Genomic DNA, 25,463 nt, shown 5'->3' with positions numbered 1-25,463 from the left:
TTGGAAACAATGATCACACCCACTTTTCCTTAACCCTAGATCCTTTCCACCCTAATCAACTATGTAAATATCATCTAAAATAATAATAATTTTAAAATATCTGGGAATAAAGTGTCTATGATATGAAGACAATAAGATATTGATACAAGAGATTAAAGAAAATAGAAGGACATTTCTTATTTATGGACTGGAAGAATCAATATTGTTAAAATGTGTATACTATTCACATTAATCTGTAGATCAAATTTAGTTTCTGTTCATATACCAATGACATTTTTCATAGAATGAGAAAAACAGTTCTAAAATTTGTATGGAACCACTAAAGCTTCAAATAGCCAAAGCAATCTTGAGAGAAAAGAACAAGCAAGCAGCATTGCAGTCCCTGATTTTAAGGTATACTGCAAAGTTATAGTAGTAAGAATAGCATGGCATTGTCATGAAATCGGACAAATAGAATTGAACAGAATGTGGATCCTGGTAGTAAAACCACATGTTTATAGGCAAGTCATCTATGATGGAACTGTCAAGAACATAATCAAGAGAAAGGACAGTTACAATAATTGAGTCTGGGGAAGTTGATATTCACATTCAGAAGAATCAAAGGAAACAGCTATTTCTCACCATGTATAGAATTTAACTTAAAATGGATAAATGAATTAAATGGGACTGCTGGAAAATAACATGGGACATTGGAATGAACAAGATTTTTGTTTTGTTTTGTTTTGGTATCAGGCTCCGAAAGTATAGGAAACCAAACTAATAAGATTATGCACAACAAAGAAAATAATTAGCAGAGTGAAGAGCAAATTGACATAATGGGAAAAAATATTTGAAATAGTATAAACCTGACAAGAAAATAAAAAGAATCCTAAATAAAAGAACTCAATAGCAAAAACAAACACCTGTACCCATGGGAGACCCAATGAAGCTCCTGCATTTGGCTTGGCCCAGGGCCAGAGATTGTGGCATCAGCCGGGGGTGAATCAGCTGATGGAAGATCTCTCCCTTTCTCTGCTTCTCTGTCTCTCCTTCCCTCTCTCCATAACTCTGATGTTTGAATAAATAAATATCTCTTTTAAAAAACTACAATAGCAAACAATACAAAATAGCTCCAAATAGACATTCTCAAAGGAGGGTATACAAATGGCCCACAGGTACATTCAGAAATGTTCAACAGCATTAATCCTCAGGGAAATGCAGGCAAATACACAATGATATATTACCAACTCCAATTAGGTTGTTATCAAAAAGACAAAACATATAAAGTGTTGGCAAGGATATAGAGGAAAAGTTAACTCTTGTTATCTACTGTTGGGGGTGTAAATTAGCACAGCCATTTTGGAAACCAATTTTAGATTTCCTGCAAAAATTAAACATAGAAGTTTGATTTTATAATCTCGGAGTTTTCCTCCAGCTTTGTAGTTCTAAATCTAGATCACTTTTATTAAATATGTGCAAGCCCTAATTATTAGCAGAAGGCCTAAAACTGACTTCTTATTTTTTACGTCTCTGGGCTACTTTTTCCTGCCTTTGTCATTCATAGGAGTTCTAACTTGTTCTATGTGCTTGTGAGTGTCTTAAGGAGCCACTTGGGTTCTGGAAATTATGAAGCTATGCTTTTTTTAGATGAGGAAGAGGGCTGAGAGAAGACTCCCTATAACTGTTTGAGTCTATGATAATTTCCAAGAACCTACATTCATTAGTGCACATATTGGAAAGCAGAGCTTCCTACTTTCCAGATGGCACAGAGAGTGATTTGGGGATAATACTAGAGAATAATGAAAGCTGCACTCAAATGGGGCCTTTCCAAGGGAGGAGGGGCGAAGTGATATTTTCCCTCAATTGTAGCTCTATAGACCAATTCCTATTTTTTACACATCAAGAGTATTCAAATGTTCCTTTTGGGAGAAATGTTATTAAGTGCATTGGCAAGACAGGATGACAACACTGAGATGTAAATTAGCTATTTTAATAATACAAAAGGCCAATTGCTTATTCTGTGGAGAGTGACTATTGCAAGCAATTAAACTCCTGAGGTGTCAGTAAAACAAATGTTGATTACATCCAATCTAAGAACCTGTAATAAAACAGAAACAACTTTTTTTCCTAACATTTATTTTTCAACCTGTGGTTTTAGGTTTAACATATGCTTATCTTTTATTTTCATAAAGTAAGTTGTTTTCAAGAATTATTGAGAAAAATTTAAATTCTGGTTTCAAGAAGATTATTTTCAAAGATAGAAATAAGTTATGGTTTTGGTTTCCTTTTGCCCAAGTCATTACTGTTCTGAAACCATGCCCAATGTGAAACTCCGCTTAGCTCACAGGGGTGTAAGAATTTTGCAGACATTTCACTGCTCAAATGTGTGTTAAGATATATTATTACTATTTCATACTACTCCCTCCAAAAATCTCTGTTTGAAATGCATATAGTGGCAGTCCAAGCTAGCCTAGGATATCAAGTAGATACTTTTGAAAAAGAAAATATGAAACTGGAGATTATAAATAAAGAACATGTATTATAGTTCCAGGAGATCCTAAAAACTTGAATTTTTCTTTGTGTGTGAAAAACAACCTGGACTGAAGGAGGATGTTTGTCCACTAAATGTCCCAAAGTTAATGTCCAAAATGAGGATATGTGGTGGAAAAGTTGTGACTGTCCCTACGTGGATCTGAATACAGATAGTACTTGCAAATAGACGCTCACAAAAATGAAGCTCAGCTACCTGAAAGTTTGGAGTCAGACAGCAAGGACATGTGTTGGGTTTATCTGAGTGCATTATGATCAGCAGAGTCTCTGAGACTGTGGATGTTATTTCCAAGAAGATTCTTAGAGCAATACAAAACAGTGACAATCCACAAATGACTTTAGTAGTAATCATATGGAGTGATTTTCTTTTATTTGATAGTGTGTAAAGGTGTTCAGGAACATTTATATGTATTACCGTTTCAGTTTTCAAAATTCTTTGAGATGGATGAGATGTAAACTATCTTCTTTTGCTTCACTGATTCTCATGCATGAAATCAAGAAACTGACAGGACTAGGGAAGTATACAATAGAAGACTCACCCTAGTCTCTCATTTATTCTTAAATTTATGTCTGTGAAATTCATGACATCAGTTCTTTATATGTTAGTGAATAAAAAAGCAACAATCAAAAAAAAAATGCTTTTCAGTAACCTCCCCCATTTCAGAATCAATCATTCTCATCTTTCTAAGCAAGCAAAAAGCTCTGAAAGAATCAATTGCTGGTGTAGCCCTGTGGAGTAATGGGTAATTACTGTGGAGTAGTGCCATTACCAGCTTCCCACATAGGCACTAGTTTGACTCCTGGCTGCTCCACTTCCCATCCAGCTCCCTGCTATTGCACCTAGGACAGCAACAAAAGATGACCCAAGTATTTGCCCCCTGAACTCAAGTGGCAAACCCAGAAGAAGCTCCTGGCTCTTGGCTTCTGGCTACTGGCTTCGCACTGGCCCAGTTCCAGCCGTTGCCCCTTGGAAAGTGAACCAGCAAATGGAAGAGCTCTCTCTCTCTCTGTGTAAATCTGCCTTTCAAATAAACAATCCTTTAAAAAGAGAGAGAGAATCCATTGTCAATTAGGAAACAGATGTGAGACGTAAGTATTAAAGATTCTGACTTCCTTTTGCATTCAAGCCATTTGAATAATAAATAAGCAAATTTGGCTCTCTTTCCAGTGACCTCATTCCAAATAACATGAGAATTGCAGTTATATTGTACAGCAAAAATTGTATAATTTCCCTTTTGGTGGCTTTTCTTCATGATCGGAAAAAAGCCACAGTGGTAAATAAATAATACATTTTTTTCTGTGTTTTCTTTAAAAGTGGACCCCTTCAATGCATTTCCTGGCAGCTCATTACCCAAGGGGCACTGAAGGGCTGGCAGTTTGTATGACCTAATTTGCAGGATGCACTGTAGTCTCTCTAGCCTATTAGTTATCTAAGCCATCTCATTGAACGACAAGCTCAGGGCACAGGGTGTGAACAAGTGGGCAGTATCAGGCAGCTGCATTCTACCAGTACTTATGCAGGTCAGAAGACCAATAGGTCAGTGCTACATGGGTCTGAACAGATGGCATCTTTGGCTGAATCTGTGGCAGATGTTTGCAAAATGCCTGGCAATTGGTTCCAGCAGGATTTTCTGGGGTTGGTATCTAAGGGCTGAAATAGCCAAGATTCTCATTTCTCTGTGCTTATTTCAGTAACAGCCAGCACTGTTAGCATCAAAGCTTGTTGTGTTTCAAAAGGTGATCTTTTAGTAACTGATTTTTATCATTTGCCATTAGTTTCCAAAGACTTATTTCTTTTGCTCTTACCATTCACATTCCTTCTTTGCTCTGGAATATACGCTTTACACCTGAGGACAAAAGCAGCTGGAAATAGGAGACATTTCTACTCTCAAACATCTCTCCTTTTTAAACATAAAACACACAAAAAGGTAAAACTGATTGAATTGTTGCCACAGGAATTTGATGGTAGTTATTACCCCAGTCATAATTTTAACATTAACAGGTTTGATATCACACATAACACACATGCTAGCATGCATGCTCATGCAGAACCTGTTCCCTCTAAATCGTAGCCTCTGAAATGATCAGTGCTGGGCAGTAGAGCACACGTTCAAGAAGAAAGCAGCCATTTTAAGTGTAGAAATTTTTATTGCTCTTTGACATCTCTGAAAAAGAATTTGTCAAAATATATTAGGAGTTACCTGGAATTATCTCCATCAACACACACACACATACATACCCCTTTAAAAAGAACTAAGTTGTATAACTGTTTAAGAAACACTGTTGTGAATTTTCTTTCTTTAGAATGATGGATATCAGAGTTGAAAGGTAACTGATCAGCCAACTTGATTTATTTTTTGAAAATTTATTTATTTTAATTAGAAAGGCAGATAAACAGAGAGAAGGAGATACAGAGAAAAAGATCTTCTGTCCACTGGAGCTAAGCCAAACTGAAGGCAGAAGCCTCCCCTGGGTCTCCCACATGAGTACAGGGTTCCAAGGCTTTGGGCCATCCTCTACTGCTTTCCCAGGACATAAGCAGAAAACTGGATGGGAAGCTGAGCAGCCAGGACACAAACTGGTACCCACATTGGATCCTTGCACATGCAAGGCAAGAATTTAGCTACTAAGCTATTGTGCTAGGCCCACAATCTTGATTTTATACCAAAAATAACAACCTAGCGGAGATGCAGCCTCACCAAGGCTGTGTGAGGGTGCAGCCAGACTTCAGATTTCAGCCTGGTTCTTCCCCCTTAGGACTGCCTGCTTCTCAAAAAACAGAATGTAAAACATTTCATATCTTCCATAAGCAGTCATTTGCCACTAGTACTATGTCTGCACCTAAATAAGCCTCATTTTTTTAAAGGTTTGCTGTATTTATTTGGGGGACGGAGTTAGAGAGAGAAATCTTCCATCCACTGGTTCACTTCCCAAATGGTGTAACAGCCAGTGATAGTCCAGAACAAAGCCTGGAGCTTCTTCTGACCATTTCCTGTGTGTGCAGGACTCCAGACACTTGGCCTGTCCTCTGCAGCTTTCCCAAAGTGCATTATCAAGGAGCTGGATCAGAAGCAGAGCAGCCAGGACTTGAATCAGTGCTTATGTAGAATGCTGGCATCTCACATGGTGGCTTTACACACTGCCACAAGGCTGGTCCCGAGAGTTACTCAAATATTAATGTACTATTGTATTTAACTCACTGTGTGACAGTACTAGCTCCATAAGATGGAAATTTTAAAGCTATAGCTTTCTTTTTTATCCTTGTTGATGTTGTAGAAAAATTACATTTAATTGGTAGATACTACCAGTAACCTAAATATGCCTGAAGCAAAGTGAATGTCTTCTTGAGGACCAGGAAAAGGTGATTTAATGCATTAAGGGAGCTTTCTGGGAAAATATGCACACAGACTACACACTTTGGGCATCTTGCACTGAGTTCCTGTTGATAGCTGAATGAAATCGACATATAAAGAGAAAGTATGAATGGATTTAACTTCCCGTGCTATTGCCTGTCCTAGTATATTTCATAAGTTAGGTTGTATGAGCCCATTATATTTAGAGCAAAAGAAAAATCTCTGCAGGTAGGAAGCTTTGGATTCTTCTCTCTCCTTTTACATTTCTTGAAGTTTCATATAAATAGGCACACTTTCAACATTAGTTAGGTCACTCAAAGCCTTGCAAAATAGAGCTGCTCATTCTTCACGGCCCTGAAGGACAGCCAGGGAAGTCGGGTTTGAAAGATGTACTGTGCACCTCACTTCCTTTTTCTTCTGTGCATTCCACTTTTGATCATACACAGCTACAGCTTCACTTTTGAGTGGCCTCGGGTTCAGTGAGATAGGCAAAGCATTAAATTCAAAATAGGAGCAGAGTCTGAACAGGCCTTGGGTGACTGACACATACCTGAGGATGCAATCTACTTCATTTAAAAAAAAAAAAGCCTATTTCTCTATCTCCAGGCTCTTTGAAACTTCCCCCATGAATAAAATTGGGCTGCTGAGTATCTGTCAAAGCTATGTGGCCCACAGCAAAAGCTTACGCTTAGATGTATTTTCCTCTCTGTATGCTTTGCTCTCTTTTTCTGCTTTATGCTGTCATGGTCCTTTAACATTCCCATAGCATTTCCTTTATAAACTAGAATGATAATAGTTGTGACCATTTATTAAATATTTACTGTGTCCTAGGTGGTATGCTAAAGCCCCTGCATTTTGAGGGCTGCCACAATGACTTAACTGGCTTCCTTCACCAAGCACATATCCCACATGGGAGCTGCTTCATGTCCCAGCTGCTGCACTTCCCATTCTGCTCCCAGCTTGTGGTCTGGGAAAGCGGTGGAAGATGGCCCAAGTCCTTGAGACACTGAAGCCATGTGGGAAACCCAGAAGAAACTCTTGGCTCCTGGCTTCAGATTGGTTCAGCTTTGGCCATTGCAGTCATTTGGGAAGTGAACCAGCAGATGAAAAATCTTTCTCTCTGTTTCTCCTCTCTCTGTAAATTCTGCCTTTCCAATAAAAGTAAATAAATCTTAAAAAAGAGAACTCTGCATTTCATTAAAAGTGCATACCAAATACATGAGCTAAATATTTGTGTAAATGTTTGAAGAGTCTTAATCAACTTAACCAACATCCTACAACTAGCAAAGTGTACAGCACAGATTCTGTCGTCATGTATATAATCCCTGTGTTCCTCTACTACCAATCATTAAAGCTTGTAGGCTTTTAACATCAACTTTTAAGTTCCAAACTGGCTTTCCATCATCACCGAGTCATACTTTAAGGTGCCTCATCAATCTAATAGTGTTCCCAATTAATTTAAGGAAAAACCCTAAAATATAGTTAGTAACTCAGTAACTAATGTTTAAAAAAGTAGTTCACTTTTACAGAGGTTAACTGATATGTCTCAATTAGGTCTTCTGCTCAATGTTTCAAAAAGCTGAAATCAAAATTGTCAGTTGGCTCTATCCCCATCTAGGGCTTCTTAGGGAAAAATCACTTCTGAACTTCCTCAAGTTACTGGCAGAATTCATGCCATTTGAGATGTAGGGCAGAGAGAAAGGTCCCTATTATATTTCTGGCTGTCATTTCCACAAAACTGTGTCAGGTCCTGGCCCTATGGCCTCTACCATCCTAACAATACAGAACATTCTCACAACCCAATTCTTTCATGTTGCAGTTGCCTCTGACTTCCTGTCTGCAATCAGCTAGGGGAGACTCTCCTCTTTTAAGATGTTCACGTGATTACTTCAGGCCCAGTCTGGAGAACCTCCTATGTTCAGATCAACTGATTGACAACCTGAATTGCATCTAGAAAATCGCTTTGGCAAGCAATAGAAATCACACTGACCATCTGAAAATTTCACCTGCCACAGCAATTCAAAAGACCATTTTCCTTTCCATTATTTGAAGATCAATAAATGTCATAGAGTAAAATGTAGCCAGTGTGACTTTTACCCATAGATACCCTTCAAAGAAAAGGGTAGATTTGACAGTGCTCTAATTGAACTGTGCAGTAGGGAGTGCCCCTTCTCTTATGGCTCAGCAGTCATTGTCTGTGAACATTGTGTACCAAGACTTCTTGTATCTATGTCTAAGTTATGATAGGTGGGTTCTCTGAACCTCTTGTATAATAGCAAGCCTCATACAAGGCTGAATGTTTCCCCTGTGAAAAATGACAAGAAAACATGTTTGGTGGGAATTCACATCTGTCCCCGTTCTTAGTCACTTGCCCATGTTTCTGGAAAATCTAATGTGTGCTCTCTGAGAGAGTCCTTACCATTCTCAATTTCCTAATGTAGTGTTTTGTTGAAAACACTAATTTTCATAAGGTGCATGATTTTAGAAGAGGATGATAAATTTCTGTATCTGATTTAACTGTGTTTTCAATTCTAAGCTGAGTTTTTATGGAAGATGGCAGTTATAGGGTCCTCTTCATCTATCTAGGGCTGATAAAACAAAATGTCATGGCCTAGGTAGCCTATGAACAACAGTAATTTGTTTCTCATAGCTTTGGAGCCGAAAAGTCCAGGATAAAGTTGCTGGCAGATTGAGTGTCTGGTGAAGGCCTCTTTTGTCAGAGATGATACCTTCTTTAAGATTGATTCATCTGAAAGGTAAAGCAGAGATTGTGGTGGGAAAAGGAAGGAAACAAAGGTACATGAGAGAGAGAGATTCCATCCACTGCTTTATTCCCCAATTGCTAACAGCAGCTAAAACTGGTCAGATCAAAATCAGAAGTCAGAACCTCCATCCTGGTTTCCCACATGGCTGGCAGGCAAGGGAACTAAGTACTGAGACATCTACTGCTGCCTTCTCAGGCACATTAGCAGGAAGTCTTGTTGGAAGTGGAGGAGCTTAGACTCAGACTGGAACTCCTGTATGGGATATGGAGTATCTCATGGTAGAACTTAATTCACTGCAGTGCCCATTGTGGGAGATCGCCCCTGGATCTCCACTTGCTTGGCCTATGTGGGAGGTCATGAGCACGTGGCACACCATGTCCCTGGGGAAATTCCCTAGCTATGGTCTTGGCTCACTGACACCTCATCTTGACCTGATCACTGGCCATACAGATGAGAGCAGTGGGCTGCACCCTAATTTCTCTTCTCTGTCCTTGGACAAGCTATGCTGGGACTTCCTTGATAAGCAACTCTGAGAAGTCAGGTGTGGTGCTCATTACTGCCAGCTTACATGTTGTACATGACTCATGGCCTACCTGCCTGTGACCTGCAGCATACCTGCCAGACATGCATGTTGTACATGACCTACTACATGACTGAAAGGTCCAGAGAGACAGACATGCTTTCTAGCCAATTACAATGCTGTTGGCAGGTAGGAGGGTTGTTGGGAGGTGCCCTTCTGCCTTCCATTTTTCTTGTTCTATACTAGATTGTGCTTGCTTTACAATAAATGCACATGCTCAATCAGATTGTCTCCAGTGGTTCTTGTTACTGCCTCATGCCTTCAGTGGTCACAGGGGCCTACTGGTCAGAAAACCCCCGAGAGCCCACCACAGATGGTGCCTTTTTGCCAGGTCCTCATGTGGTAAAAGAATGAAGCTCTCTGGGCCTCTTATTCATGAGAGTTCTACCTTCATGGCATAATGACCTCCCAAGAGAACTTCCCATTTTATACCATAACCATGAGGGATAAGATTTCAATATGAATTTTGGGGAGAAAATATTCAGATCATAGTAAGAAATCCCATCATTCTACTTCATAAACTCAAAGAAAGACCATTATCCTTTGATATAGCTGATGCAGTATTCCTAAATACAGTTGTTTAAATCAGTAAAAAAGAAAAACATATCTAAAATCTCAAGTCCTGAATAAATACACTGTGACCAGTATGCAATTACTTGGAAATATGTTAGTGGAATAGTTGAGAAATGGAAGACATATAGATTGGAAGTCAGGAAGCTTGGATGTTAGTCCTGGTTCTTATACATTTCTTTTGCTGAAACTTAAGTGTCACATTTAGGCCACTTCCAGGAGTTAAGTGTAGATTAACTGTCACAAATGCAAACTGTAAGACTGCTAAATTGGGGCTAGCATTGTGAGTTAAGGCACTACCTGTGATATTAGCACTCCTTATGGATATCATTTTGTGTCCCAACTAGTCTTCCAATGCCAATCCCATAAAATATGCCTAGGAAAGATGGCCCAAATGCTTAGGCTAACACACCCACATATGAGACCTGGAGGAAGCTCCTGGCTTCATCCTGAACTGGCTCTGGCCATTGTGATCATTTGGGGGTGAACCTGTGAATGAAAGACCTCTCTCTCTCTTATGATGTGAGTATGTATCTGTGTCGGTTGTTATCTGCAAATTTCTGTGAGTTCTTTCCTCAGCTTGGTATAGAAATAAAAAGCCGGGAATCAGTTGCATACAGAGAAGGGTTGCTTTTTTGTTTTTTGTTTGTTTGTTTTGTTTTGTTTTGCAAAGTTATCAGGTGATTGAGGGAAAAAAGGATAAGCACCTCCCAGAAGGGAAGTAGGGTACCTCTTGAAATAAGAGAGACACAGAGGTTTTAGGAAAAATCCTAAGTTTTAAAGCATTCCTTGACTCCTCTTTGTATGGGCAGGACCTGTGGTGAAGACATTCCTATTGGTAGTCTCTTAACTAATTAGGAAATGCCTGGGCCATTCCTGTGCTGTCCACTTGAAGCTCTGGCCAACATTTTAATGGGCTTGGATGGTCTCCTCTACTTCTCTCTCTCTGAAACTCTACCTTTCAAATAAATATTATTTTTAAAAACTGCTGGATTATAATATACCTTACCCTCAGCTATTTTATTGCAGTCTTTTCATCATTGAAAACTATTTTCAGGCTCAGCAAAGGTGTAATAATTGTTATGAAGAATTGAGAGTTTTTGTTAAGTGAAAAGATTACTAGTTCATTTTACTTGCTCTAGATGGGTAAAGTTTAGGTCCTTCGTGAACTACACTCCAAAATGTGAGAAGAAACTGCAGATGAAATCTCCAATCCACTGCATGTGTTGGAAGCCTAAAGATTGAGAAAATTTTACATCGTTATAATTTCAGTCAGAACTGAAAGTTCCACAAACTGTGGAAGGACCCTAAAATTAAGCCTCAAATGGATGATTTCATAAGGCTTGAAAAAGTAATCCAGAATCACTAGGACCTGGGGAAATTCTAATAAGTATTAACTGGTGGTGGCATTTCCTATAAAGACTAGATCATATGATTGATATACAGTAAAGATACAGCAAAAGAATCTGTGCAAAAACTGGGGTCTCTGGAGAGAGCAGACTGCATCTAAATAGGAATAGGGAGGAATAGGGAGGCTGGAACCTACAGAGATGAGAGGATAATATTGAAGAAGCCAAGATAAGAGGAATCTCGGCCCTATAGGGAAAAGTATCATGGAAATAAGTCCTCCTCAGAAGGAAAAAAGGCCTGATCCCAAAAGAGCAAAAAGACTTGGCAGTATTCTCCAACTAAGAAGACTCTGTAACATTTTTCAAGCAAGATGCACCAACCCTTGCACACAGGGATTAGGATGCCAATCACACCACATGAATGGATAGGATACTGAGAGGATACAGAAGCCATCACAGCTACTGGAGCAGTGTACCTACCTGGTTAAGTTGCAGACAAACAGTGCTATTGGCTCATGGAGTTCAAATGCAGTAGTGTTGGACTTAAAAGAACAAAGCAGGGTGAGAATCAACATGGCAGAATAAAAGACATGTTTAAACAAAGAATTATTAGCCAGGGTGAACCAGAGAGGGTACATTCCAGGAAATAGAAGACAGACTGATGGAAGAGGGGCACCTGGTTAATGACAGACACAGGAAAGCAGCGGAGACAATGGTGTGGTGTGGCAATAACCAGATACCCCAGCGGCAGTCAGATAATGATGATCTGAGCTCCAACAGTGGATGGAGCTAAATAAGCAGCCAGGTGGGAAGGGGAGTTCACTAGGAGCTCAAGAGATGAACCTAGGTGAAGAACTGCCTATCCTGCTGATTTGCTTGATTTGACAAGGAGCAGAGGCAGAACAGCAGACCCCAAACAGGCAGAGCAGGAACAGTCCAGACAGCCACCAGGTGCCATTTTGTAGGGAGGCAAAGGCTGTGGGTTAAGATTGTGTATGCACTAAGCTAGGAGCGAACTCATTTCTCTCTCAGTGCATTACACCAATGTGGCATCCTACAGGTTCCACCCAAAATAGGTCAAGGTAGTCCCCAGACCTAATGGCCAGCAGATCCAGAACTCCACCAGTGACACTTTAGGCACCATTTTGTACAGTGTGGCAAAGGCTGTGAGACTGGTGGGACAACAGTGAGCAGCACATGCACTGAGCTGGGAGCAAACTCACTTCCAGCTCAGTGCATTGTGCTGGTTTGATAGGCAAAGCAATACTGACTTTGGCATCCTACAGGTCAAAATAGGTCTGGGTGGCCCTCAGACAATGGCCAGTAGGTTCCAGCAAGATCAGCACCAAAAAAAACCTAGTCATTTAGGACACCTGGTTTTCCCTATTCCTGGAAACTGCTCCAACCATTAGTGGGAGAAAGGTTGTACCGACAATGGTGCAGCCACAGCACAGGACCACAGGAAGTAGAGAGTGGTAAGCCAGGAGCTGGAGCTATGGAGACTGTGGTGGAAGCCTAACACCAGAATCCAGACCTGAAACTCACTGGAGGGAGTGGCACATGTGATTGCAAACAAAGAACTGAGTACCAAATGCCATCAGTAAAATTGAACTGTAGACTTGTGAGTGACACAGCTGAGAAACCTGTCCTAAAGATAAGAATCTGACAACCAGAACTACAGTGACCAAAAGCAAAAGAAGAGACAAGAGCACAATGAATATTGCTGAAGACTCCTCTGCAAAAGAACAGAACCCTTTGCCCACCTTAGAGTTAACTGAGGAAGGCATCAAGGAAATGGGGGATAAAGAACTTTAAAAACTTGTTATAAAGCTTTTTATCGACAACAAGAAGTACATGCAGGAATTTAAGGAACATGTCACACAGGAAATCGCAACACTGAAACAAAATCAAGCTGAATTATTAGAAATGAAGGACACATTGGAGCAAATGGGAAATTCAGTGGAACTCCTCAATAATTGAATGAATGAGGCAGAAGAAAGACTCTTAAAACTGGAAATTATTTCTTGTCACAATGGAGAAACAAACAAAAAGCTGGAAGAGGAAATGAGTCAAACTAAGAACAGTATTCAGTAATTAAAAGACACTGTTAAAAGGCCAAATAAAAGAGTTATGGGAGTTCCAGAAGGTGCAGAAAGAGAAGCTGGGTTTAAAAATCTATTCAGTGAAACAATAAAGGAAAACTTCCCTAATCTGGAGACAGGATTAAGAAACAACATCCAAGAGGGGCACAGAACTCCCAACAAGGCTGACCAAAAACAATCTTCACCACAACACGTGATAATCAAGCTCTCTTCAACTGAAAATGAGGAAAAGATCCTTAAATGTGCACTTGGGAAAAAAAAATCCATTGACATATAGAGAAATGGCAATCAGACTCATAGCTGACCTCTCACAGGAAACTATGGGCCGGAAGAGGATGGAGAGACATATTCCAGATTCTGAAAGAAAAAAAAAAGTCAGCCAGGAGAAATGCACCCAGCAAAGCTTTCCTTTGTCTCTGAAAATGAAATAAAATTCTTCCACAGCAAAGAAAAGCTCAAGGAATAAGCCTCTTCCTGACCTAACCTACAAATGATGCTTAAATATTCTCTTGACAGAGAAAGATAATAGCACCAACCAAAACGAAGGCAAAGGTGAAGAACATCCCAGTAAAAGGACGACAGAAGACTAAATCAAAGAACAACCCATTACTAAAAGGACAGGACCAAATTACCACCTGTTTACATTAACTGAATGTAAATGGCTTCACCCATCAATCAAATGTCATAGATTAGTAGACTGGATTGAAAAAACAAAACCTGTTTATCTGTTACCTACAGGAAACACATCTTACCAACAAAGATCAGTAGAAACTATATCTCATGGATTTTGATGTTTTTGTTTTTATTTTCATCTCTTCAAAATATTTTTTTCTCATTAAATTTTCACTGACTCATAGATCATACAGTTGCATCATTTTCTTCAAGAAGGTTCTTGATTTTCTTTTTCAGTTCTTCAGAGGCACATTAGTCATTCAGTAACATGTTCTTTAACTTCATGCTATTGTAAATTCCTATTTCTTCCTGTTGATTTTGTTTTGTGGTTTTTCGTTTAAGAGATATATAATAACAGTGTAATGGAAACTATTATATTCAGATGCGAGGATACAATGCAGTATGAATCTCTATTTGCAGATCAAAGATGGACTCTCAGTGAAACTGTTTACTATATCTTCACAATAGGATGCCGGACTCTGCCATTGTCCACACCAACCATGATGGAATTATGACTGTTTATGAAAAACTATGCTATTTTAATAATTAAGGAAAATCAGTGTGTGGGGAGAGGAGATCCAGGCAGGGAGTAAAGTAAATTCCAGGGCCTATAGAAATGTATCATAAAGTAATAATTAAAAAATGAAAAAAAAAACAACAACAAAAAGCCTATTCTACCAAACAGCTGCTTACAAGCCACATATTTCATTGACTGACCCTAACCCTAAACCAATCCCAAAGTATATTTTAGAGTGGACATTTTAAAGTTCTCCCCTACAATCTGTGCTATTTGGAAACCAGGAACATTATAAAAGAAGGAAATTGTTTTAAGGAGATTTTTACATTGAAGTTCTTAACAAAGTATTAAAATATTTTATCCACAATTTACAGTTTCGTGATCATAGTCAGCCTTGGTGGTAACTTAGCTAATTATAGCAAATGTTTTCAAATTTATGTCAAAATTGGAAAAGAAATAAAAATTTGACTCAAAAGAACATTCAAGATCATCGAAATTAGGATATGGACTTAAGATTTCTTTCTATAATTTTTTTACAACATAAATTTGACATACTTTGATTATAATACAGTTTACTATATCCTGTAATGCACATAATGGTAAGTTGAATATTAAAATAATACTGATTAAAATTATGTGTTTGCTTTGTCTATTACAGTAAGATACTTATAGATGCTTGTAAAGGCTACTTAGTTGGAAAGACCTCTAGCCAGTTATTAGAATATTAAGACTCATTCTGCTTTCTAATAAGTTACATTTTAGGAGGCATTAAGTATTTATGCTAACAAGTTAGTAGTGAATATAGTTAATAGTAGCCAAAGGATTGTTCCTACCTCTGTCTAGCTCCATGTTTTTAGAATAATGTTTGAAATACAAAACATCAAACCACCCATTAATTGATGTAACTTATATTAGACTGTAAAAAATGTCTAAAATATTAAAATATATTTATTGCGTTCATTTTTATCTTGCATAAGATTGTGCTAAATGTGATAAAGGTGGGAGGCTGGGTAGGACTTCTCCCTTTATCTCCTCCCTGACCCCAGATACAGAAAAAAAAATAGAATGTGAAAAAAAATTAAAATGATTCTTTTAGATGCAAAAAAAAGAAATCCCCAAAAATCAAACAAACAAACAAAAAAACCGTAGTGGGGCTGATATAACAACTCAACTGGCTAATCCTCTGCCTCCAAGCACAGCATCCTATATGGGCACTGGTTCATGTACCAATTGTTCTACTTCCAATCCAGCTCCCTGCTTGTGGCCTGGGAAAGCAGCAGAAAGGATGGCCCAAGTCCTTGGGCCCCTGCACCCGCGTGGGAGACCTGAAAGAAGCTCCTGGCTCCTGGCTCTATATAGACTCAGTTCTAGCTGTTATGGCCATTTGGGGAGTGAATCAGCAGATGGAAGAGTTTTCTCTGTCTCTCCTTTGTATAAATATGCCTTTCCAATGAAAACAAATAACTTTTTTGAAAGAATACAGAACCTTTTTGTCTGTATTGTAAAGACACACACTTTCCCATTTTCACTCCTTTCAAGGACTATAAAGCCATTTAGCAGAGTGAGCAACAAGGTTTCAAAAGTCCTTCTGCTTGGGACTGGATCCCTGCTTTTCCACTTGCTATCTGTAACCTTATGTAAGTTGCTTATCTCTCTAAACTGAACTTTATTCTTCCATAAAATGAAGATAGCTAGAATTATTTTCCTTAATAGGGATGTTGAGAGGATTAAGTGAAATTATCTTTAAGAAAATGAAAGTTGTCCATTTAAAGTGCTTGTTAGACATTATGTATCAATATTAATGCAAGTGGTGGTGCCTGAGGTTTTCATACTTGTGAACATGAGGGGAGAAATGAGAAATACACATACATATAGTTTTGTGCCTTATAGCTGGTTAATGACAAAGCAAAATAATGCAAATTCTCAGTGATAATAGTGATAAATATATAAAAGTGGTAGATAAGTAGTGATAAAAAATAACCAGTGATAAATCATATATGATACATATTGCATTATCAAAATAATGCAAAAATGTCAGTACAGAGAATGATTGTGAAGTAAAAAAGGTCTCCTGAGAATGTTTCCATATTGTAGTTCTTTAATACTAAGAAACAAGTAAGTGATAAGCAATACCATGGAATTTTCTTTATATATTCCTAAAAGTTTTCTTTTAATAACTAAATTAGTAAGTGAAGAGTGCTAAATTTTATCTGCTCATCACTTAAATTACCAAGTAAGCTAATGCATCATTCAGCAGGCCTAGCAGCTTCATAATACTGAACTGTATTGCATTACTTCTGTCACCTGAGCATATGTGCAAATTCCAAAAATGTTGCACTTTGATTACTATATTATCATGTTTATCACTACTCCGCTTTGGGTTTCAAGTGCTTCTGCATGTTGCATTAACGAGTACATTGCATTGTTTGTTGGCAAATACCCCTTCATTCTCAGCTGCCTTAAGAATGTATTCTTTGTGTCTTGACCTTCAAGAGTTTCTGGAGTTTTCCCAAAGGACATAGTTGCCAACCCCTAGAAGATCCCTGGAGTCCAAGCTGCTCAGTTTCAGATGACAGGGTGAGCATTTTCTTTGTTCCAGTGTTTCCCCTAGGTCATTATTCATCTTGGTTAAGTGAACTCCCACAAAGGTTATTACTTCAAGGCTCTTAGATTGTCATATCCCCTTACACTCAGGAAGGCCTGCATTTCCTTCTGTTATAGCAATGCTTCCGTATCAGTGCCGTCTTTCCATATTTAACCAGTGCCTCCACAAGCTCCCGCTTTCTTGACTCTATCTGTATTGCTTTTCCATGCTTCTATGACAAACTACCTCAAACTTGCTGGCTGAAAACAACTGAATTATATTTTCTCATGATTCTGGAGGGGGAAGTAAAAAAATCAAGATGTCACCAGGGCCATAGGCTCTCAGAGCCTCTTGGAGAGATTGTTCCAATTTTAGTATATGTGCTGCCAAAGCAAGCACTCTTGAAGAGATCTGTTCCATTTTTCTCTCCTAGTTTCTGATGGCCCAAGTCCTTCTTTGACCCCGATATATTCTAATTTCTGTCCCCATCTTCACATCACCTTCTCTTCTGCATGAGTATGTCGGTGTTTTGACCATCCCTATCTTAGAGAGATTAGTATGATGACATTAAGAAGTCATTTGTTTAATTTAGGGTAAAAAGCTCCTATTAAGACCCTGTACTCACTCAGTCACATGTTTTTTCATAAGAAGCAGTATTTATTCTTTTGCCATAAGTTAATAATCATGGGGTTTGGGAATTAATACGTTAATAGATTTTTTTTTTAAAGTTTAGAAAATTTAGAAGCCAGAACAACAAACAGACTGGTTCACTGCCTGAATACCCAGAGTAGTCAAGAGTAGGCCAAGCCAAAGCCAAGAACTAAGAACTCAGTCAATGTCTCCCCTGTGAATAATGGTGACCCAAGTGCCTGAAACATCACTTGCTCCCTCCCACAGTGGGCATTATCAGGAAGCTGGAGTCTGAAACAGAGCCAGGACTTGAACCCAGGGCCTCCAGTCTGGGATGCAGACATCCACACTGGCATCTTTAGCTGACAAATGTCAAATCAAACCATTCATTGTTTTTTCAGCCAACTGAACTCACCAGTATACCCAGCTTTGTTCCCTCCTGGATCTTTTTCTGTCAATCCAGAAAAGGGCCAGCCCTTTCCACATTTGAGGTGCTGATTGCTGTTGAACAGTAACACACACTGTCTTGTATGAAAGCCACTATAAATTCAAGGTCTCCAATCCAAAGAAATCAAATCTGTCACTCTTCTTGTGGATGAGGCTACACTGTGGAGTCAAGTCGAAGTTTATAGATTGATAAGAATGAGGACTCAGATTTAGTTTGTAGTTATTTCTGCTTTACTGTACCCAAACAAGCAATGAAAAATACACAGAAAATGCACATTGGATATGGCAGGTACAGTTCTGCTTCTTTGCTGTATTTAGTCAAGGAGCTGTATCAGAAGTCTTTGGTCCCAGCCACTTGTGTGAAAGGTAAAGGCATGGGACAAGAAGACCAAAGAACTTTATATTTTCTACCTTTCATATGTGCAGTGAAGTCAACACCTAAAACAGATTTTTGATGTTTGCTGATTTATTTGATAGACAGAGTGTCATGGGGATAGAGAGCATGAATGAGAGAAAGTAAGATGGGATATCTTTCATCCTCTGGTTTGCTCCACAAATGCCTGCAACAACCAAGGCTAGACCAAGCTGAAGCCAAGAGTTGGGAACTCCATCTAGATTTGCAGCATAGGTGTTAGGAACTCATTACTTCAGCTGTCATCTGCTGCCGTATAGCACATTAGCAGGAAACTGGATAAAAAGCAGAGGAAGAAGTAGGGATTAATCCCAGGTAATCTGATAAAGCATCACAAGCTATAAATTGACACATTTTGTCACCTGCAAAAAGTTAATTACCACATAAAGTCATGTGAGGAAGTTCCCTAGAAAGCCACAACACCCAAGATTCAAGTCTGGAACTCAAAAAACCTGCTGTACCATCACTGGGATCTGAAAGTTTCCATTTCTGCCTCTGCAGGCTTTCCATTCCTACCAAGAAGGGATAACGTCCAGTGGTTTCCTGTTGTACTCAGGATAAAATCGAAATTGCTCATACATTTCTTAATTGCATTCCTTTCTCACGCTTCATCTCTCAGCATACTGAAGTAATTGAAATCCAATAATCTCTCTAGCAGGAATTACATTATTGTTCCTCTTTCCTCTGTTACTCCTGTCATCCTTCAAACCAGCCCAACTACCCATTTTATCTATGCCTTCACCCAGGCTCTTGGGTCTCCACCACCACTACTATCACCATCACTGCCACTTACATAACCAGCTTGTTTGGCTTCTTCTCTTCTGTCTGACAGTATAATCCTACACTGTTTTCTGCCATGGCATTTTTCATGCTACTTTTAATTAGCTACATTGACTGTAGTTTTTCCTACTACATTGTAGAATGCTTGTAGGCAGAAGTCTGCATTCCAAAACCCAGCATAACACCTGACATATAATAAGTGCCCAGCACATGCTAAATGAATAAATTTGCATAATCCATCCAATATGGATTTCCTTTAAGATTTAGGTCCTGGAAGTGCTAATGAAGAAGGTAATTGTTTTCCTGTGTTTTTGTGTTGTCTGCCCAAGCTTAAATTAAAGGGCTAGAAACAAAGAAGAGAAAAAAAAAAAACTGAAACGGCTACTTATTTTGCAATGGAGAAGATTCAGGTTCTGTCTGCACAAGGCAGTTCTCAAATACTTGAAGTTTCATATAGCTACAATGGAATTCATCTACCAGCCGAAACTGGTTTTGCCACTTCCTGCCAATCAAAACAGACCTCAAATGAAATGGTCTGCTTGGAAGAGAGGGACTCCTGGACCTGAATATGCAGGAATCAGTTGAATTTATAAAGGAGCTATGGGCATCAGATGCAAAGTCAGGCAACATCTTCTGCAGACATTCCAACACTAGCATTTCAAGATTCAAATTAATAAGAATGTCAAGCACTTTGGTACTTAGCAGTTCTGGAACATCCTCAGCTCTGTCGTACTGTGTGGGAGTACACAGCATTGACAAATGCTCTCCTGGCCAAGCCAATCTCTTGCTAGTTCAAATACAGCCAAATCTTTCAGCATGATTGGATTTCTTCTCTCTTCCAACTGTTTCTCAGTGATTGCAGAATTGTGTGTTTTGCTTTATTAAGATTTGTGACAACCTGCCCTAAGAATCATGTTAAAGACAAAGAGTGGTGAGTTGTTTTCAATTCTTTGGAAGGCTTTGAAAGGATTCTGGCCACTTCCTTGGCTGATAATCATGCTTTTTTGTTTGTACATAGCATAATCATTATTCTTTAGCTGCTGTGTTTGATTTATGGCTCTTAATATCTTTGTGGTAATGTACTTGGTAATTGTAGTCACTCTATTGATTTTCATAAAGCTACTTTATTCACTGTGAAGGCTCCGCCAAAGCCAGTGAATCATGTACTCTCAATCTCCAGCTGCTTGGTTGGTTATGTGAATAATCAAACAGGACTGTTGTCACTGTTTGGGTGACCTCACTCTAAGACTTTCATCTTTAAATATTGTATTTTTTTATTTTTATTTTGAATTTTTGAGTTTTACCCTGCCAAATAAATCCTACACCCCCTGACTGATTTTCCCTACATTGCTATTAAAGTATAGACCTTCATAAGGAATCATAATCCCATCAGTCTGTTATTTAAGTGTGCCTTGACATTGTCAGACAGTCCAGCATCCCATTGTCTACACAGTTGCAGCAGTTTCATTGAGAGTCCATCTTTGATTTGGAAGCAGGGGTGCATATTGCATTGTACCTTCACATCTGAATATGATAGTCACTATTACTCTAAATACATTCCCTTAAATTAGAAGCCATGAAATAAGGTCAACAACAGTATGAATTAGAACAACAACAACAAAACCAACACAATACAGCACCAGGGAGTAAAAAAAAAAAACTACCAACTGTAAAACAAATGCATGGATGAAAACAAAACAAAACAAAAAGTCTCTTGGGTAAAATGATACCACCATGCAATCCATGAATAAGCAATGAATTCCACAAGAGAAAAGAAAGTATTTGGAAGAAATGAAAATGAAATAAAAAATATCAAAATGCATGGAATGCAGAGAAAAAAACTATGGAATGAATTACTGAACTTCAATTTGCATAATAGTTTCCTAATATTAGAGAGAACATGTGGTATTTGACCTTTTGAGATTGACATATTTCACTGAGTAAAATGATCTCTAGTTGGGACCATTTGATTAGAAGTGGTAGCATTTCATTCTTTTTGATGGCTGAGTAGTATTCCATGGAATAGATTTACCAGTTTTTTAATCCACTCCGCTTTTGATGGGCATCTGAGGTCTTTCCATGCCTTATCTACTGTAGATTGTGCTGCTGTAAATACAAGCTTACAGATCCCTTTCTCATATGCAGATCTCATATCCCAGCAGTGGGATAGCTGAGTCATAAGGCAGGTTTATTTGCAATTCTCTTAGCGCTCTCCATACTGACTTCCACAGTGGTCATACTAGCCTATGCTCCCACCAGCAGTGAAGGAGAGTACCTTTTTCCCCACATCCATGCTAGCAGTTGTTAGTAGAGTTTTGAATGTAGGCCAACCTTACTAGAATTAAGTAGAATATCAATGTTGTTTTCATTTGTATTTCCCTGATGGCTACGGAGCCTTGACATCTTTTCATATGTCTGTTATCCATTTAAATCTGTTCTTTTGAAAAACGTCTGTTCATTTCCTTTGCCCAATTCCTCAGAGGATTATTTGTTTGTTCTCCCTGGGTTTCTGAAGCTATTTGTAAATTTTTGTATATTAGTGCCATCAATATGTGTTCATTAATTTTGTGTCCTGGTATCCTGCCAAAGACTCTTATGAGCTCCATTAGTCTCTTGACTGAGTCTTTTGGTTTTCCAATGTAGAGAATTGTGTCATCTGCAAATAGAGATAATTTCAGTTCATCATTTCCAACTTGAATTCCTTTAATTTCTTTTTCCTGCCTAATAGCTCTGGCAAGGAATTCTAATACTATATTGAAGAGTAGTCATGATAGTGTGCATCCATTGCTGGTTTCAGATTTTTCATAAATTACTTGATTGTTTTGTAAAATGTTGCTTCTATGCCTATCTTGCATAGGGTTTTCAGCATGAAGTGGTGTTGGATTTTATCAAGTGCCTTCTCTGCATCTATTGAGATGATCATGGCTTTTTATTTTTCAATTTGTTGATGTGATGTATCACATTTATTGATTGGCAAATGTTAAGGCATCCCTGCATGCAAGGGATGAATCCCACCTGATCCAGGTAAATGATCTGCCTGATGCGTTGTTGGATCCTATTGGCTAATATTTTGTTGAGGATCTTTGCTTCAGTGTTCATCAAGGATGTTGGTGTGTAGTTCTCTTTTTCTGTTGTGTTTCTATCTGGTGATATTGGCTTCGTAGAAAGAGTTTGGAAGGATTGCCTCCTTTTCTATTATTTGGAAAAGCTTGTGGAGAATTGGGGTACATTCCTCTTGAAACATGGTAGAATTCAGCAGTGAAACCATCTGTTCCAGGACTTTTATTAGTTGGGAGGACTATAATTACTAGTTCAATCTCAGCCCATGTTAGAGGTCTATTTAGATTGTTAATTGTTCTTTTTTTTTTCAATTTTGGTGTATTGTATAGGTCCCAGAATCTATCTATCCCTTCTAAGTCTTGTGGTTTGTTGGCATATAGTTGCTTGTAATAGTTCCTAATAATTCTCTGTATGTCTGACGTATCTGTTGATACATTTCCTTTCGTGTCTCTCGTGCTTCTAATGCGTATTTTCTCCTCCTTTTTTTTTTTTTTTTTGATTAGTTGGGCTATTGGGGAATCTATTTTGTTGATTTTCACAAAGAACCAGCTCTTTGATTCATTGATATCATGTATAGTTTTTTAGTCACTGTTTGGTTTATTCCTTCATTATTTTGATTATTTCTTTTTTCCTACTAATCTTGGGATTGCTTTGCTACTGTTTTTCTAGTTCCTTCAACTATAAGCTTATCTCATTTACTTTCTTAACATAAGCAATGTTTCTTTACATAAGCATTGATTGAGATGAACTTTGCTCTTAACACTGCCTTGATTCTGTCCCATAAATTTTGATATTGTGTTGATGCTTTTGTTTCAAGCAATTTTTAAATTCCTCCTTTGATTTTCTCACTAACCCATTGCTAATTAAGTAATATATTATTCAGTGTTCAGTATTTGCAGATCTTCCTGGGTGTTTGACTTCTTGGTCTCTAGCTTCACTCCATAATGGTCAGAGAAGGTCCATGATATAATTTCAGTTTTGTTAAATTTGCTGAGGCTTGTTTTGTGGCCTATAGCATGGTCCATTCTGCACAAAGTTTCATATGCTGATGAAAAGAAAGCTTATTCTCTGTAGGATGAAAGAATCGGTAGATATCAACTAAGTAATTTGCTCTAGAGTTTGGGAGAGTTTTGTTTCTTTGCTGAATTTCTGTCTTGTTGATCTCTCTATTGCTTTTAATGGGGCATTAAGGACCCTCCACGATGGTTGTATTGTAGTCTATTTCTCCATTTAGGTCCATTAAGTATCATTTATAGGGCAAGTTTTGAAGAGGTGAATTCTGGGAGTTTTTCTTTATTGTGAAAGAATTTTATTTTATTTTCAATGACAAAGGAGAGTTTTGCAGGAATCGTTATTCTGGGCTGAAAATTCTTCCCTTTTAGAATCTGGAATATGTCACTGCATTCTCTTCTGGTCTTAAATGTTTCCTCTGAGAGGTCAGCTGTGAGTTTAGTTAATGTTCCTCTATATGTCACTTGATTTTTTTTCACATGAACATTTTATGATCTTTTCCTTTGTTCAGCTGAAAAGAGTTTGATTATCATGTGTTGTGGGTAGGTTCATTTTTTATCAACTTTGTTGGGAGTCCTGTGGCCCTTCTGTATATTGTTTTCCAATTCTTTCTCCAGATTAGGGAAGTTTTTATTTATACTTTCATTGAATACACCTTTAACCCCAGCTTCTCTTTCTGTACCTTCTGGAACTCCCATAACTCTTAGGTTGGACCTTTGAATCATATCTTAATTCTTGGATACGTTTTTTGCTTGACCCAGCTCTGCTTGCAACTTTTTGATTGTTTCCCTGTGGTGACAGGAAATATCTTCCAATTCTAAAATTCTTTCTTCTCCTTCATTCATTCTATTTTTCAGAATCTCCACTGTGCTTTTACTTTGCTCCATTGCATTCTTAACTTCTGGAATATCAGCTTTCATTTGATTAATTTTCTGTGTGACATATTTTTAAAATTCCTTGAACTCCTGTAATATGTGCTTCTCATTGTTGGTTAGAAGCTTTATAATGTGTGTTTTTTAATTCTGTGTGTCCCATTTTCTCAATGTCTTTCTCAGTTAATTCTGAGGGTGGTAGAGTCTTTTGCTCCTTTGTCAGAGAGTCTTCAGTAACATTCACAGTGTCTCTGTCTCTTCTTTCACCTTTTGTCATTGCAGTCCTGTTTTGCAGATTCTTCTCTTTAGTGCAGATTTCTGAGATGTATTACCTACAAGTCTACCATTTGATTTCTATTCAATCAGTGCCCTGAATTAGGGAAATAACTGTTTTGCCAGTGGTACTGATCTTGTCAGTGTCTGCTGGCCATTATGTCTGAGTGCCTCCTGGAGTTATTTTGGGTGGAGTCTGTAGGGTGCCACAATGGGACTATTTTTCTAGGGAGCCTGTGCAATGCTCTAAGACAGAGGTGATTTTGTTCTCAGCTTTGCCCTTGGGCAGCTCAGCTGTCCTCCCTTCAGCCTAATAATGCCTGATCCCATGAAACTGGCATCTGAGCATTACTGATACAATGCATGTGCAGTTTGCCACTGCTCCTCTTGCAGTTTATCAGTGCTCTGAGTCCTTGCCTTGCTCTGAAGATGGTGCCTGTAGGGGCACCAACAGAGATCCAGGGCTGTTGGCCATCAGCTACAGGGACCTTACAGACACTGCATGATGCGAGGCTGGTGCTGCTTTGCCTTGGGCTCAGCTCAGTGTGATTAGCCAGAAATGAGCCCACTCTGTGCTGTTACTTGAAATCCATACTTGCTGCCTAGCTACACAAGATGGTGCCTGGTAGGGCCCTGCTGGAGAATTGGGGCGGCTGGCTTTCAGATCCGGGAACCATCCAAACCCTACAAGGCACAAAGCTGACGCTACCATCCCTGCAGGATCAGTTCCGTGCATTAAACCAGAAATGAGTCCCTTCTAGGCCATTCTGTCAACTTTGTACTCTGCTTCAACACGCAAGGTGGTGCCTGGAGTCCACTACTTTTTCTGTGTTTGTTGTTGGTCCAAACTATTCGGCGAGATTGGCAGGTCTCAGACTGCATTTGCCTCCCAAGCTCTCCACTCAAACCCAGGCTCCCACCTGGCCTCCACAAGGGCCTAGCAGAAGCTGTTGCAGG

Source organism: Ochotona curzoniae, unplaced genomic scaffold (genome assembly GCF_017591425.1).
Source record: "Ochotona curzoniae isolate NIBS_2020 unplaced genomic scaffold, NIBS_Ocur_1.0 contig_3819, whole genome shotgun sequence".
Classification (NCBI taxonomy): domain Eukaryota; kingdom Metazoa; phylum Chordata; class Mammalia; order Lagomorpha; family Ochotonidae; genus Ochotona; species Ochotona curzoniae.
The sequence above is the reverse complement of the archived record's forward strand: the minus strand, read 5'-3'. Positions refer to the sequence as shown.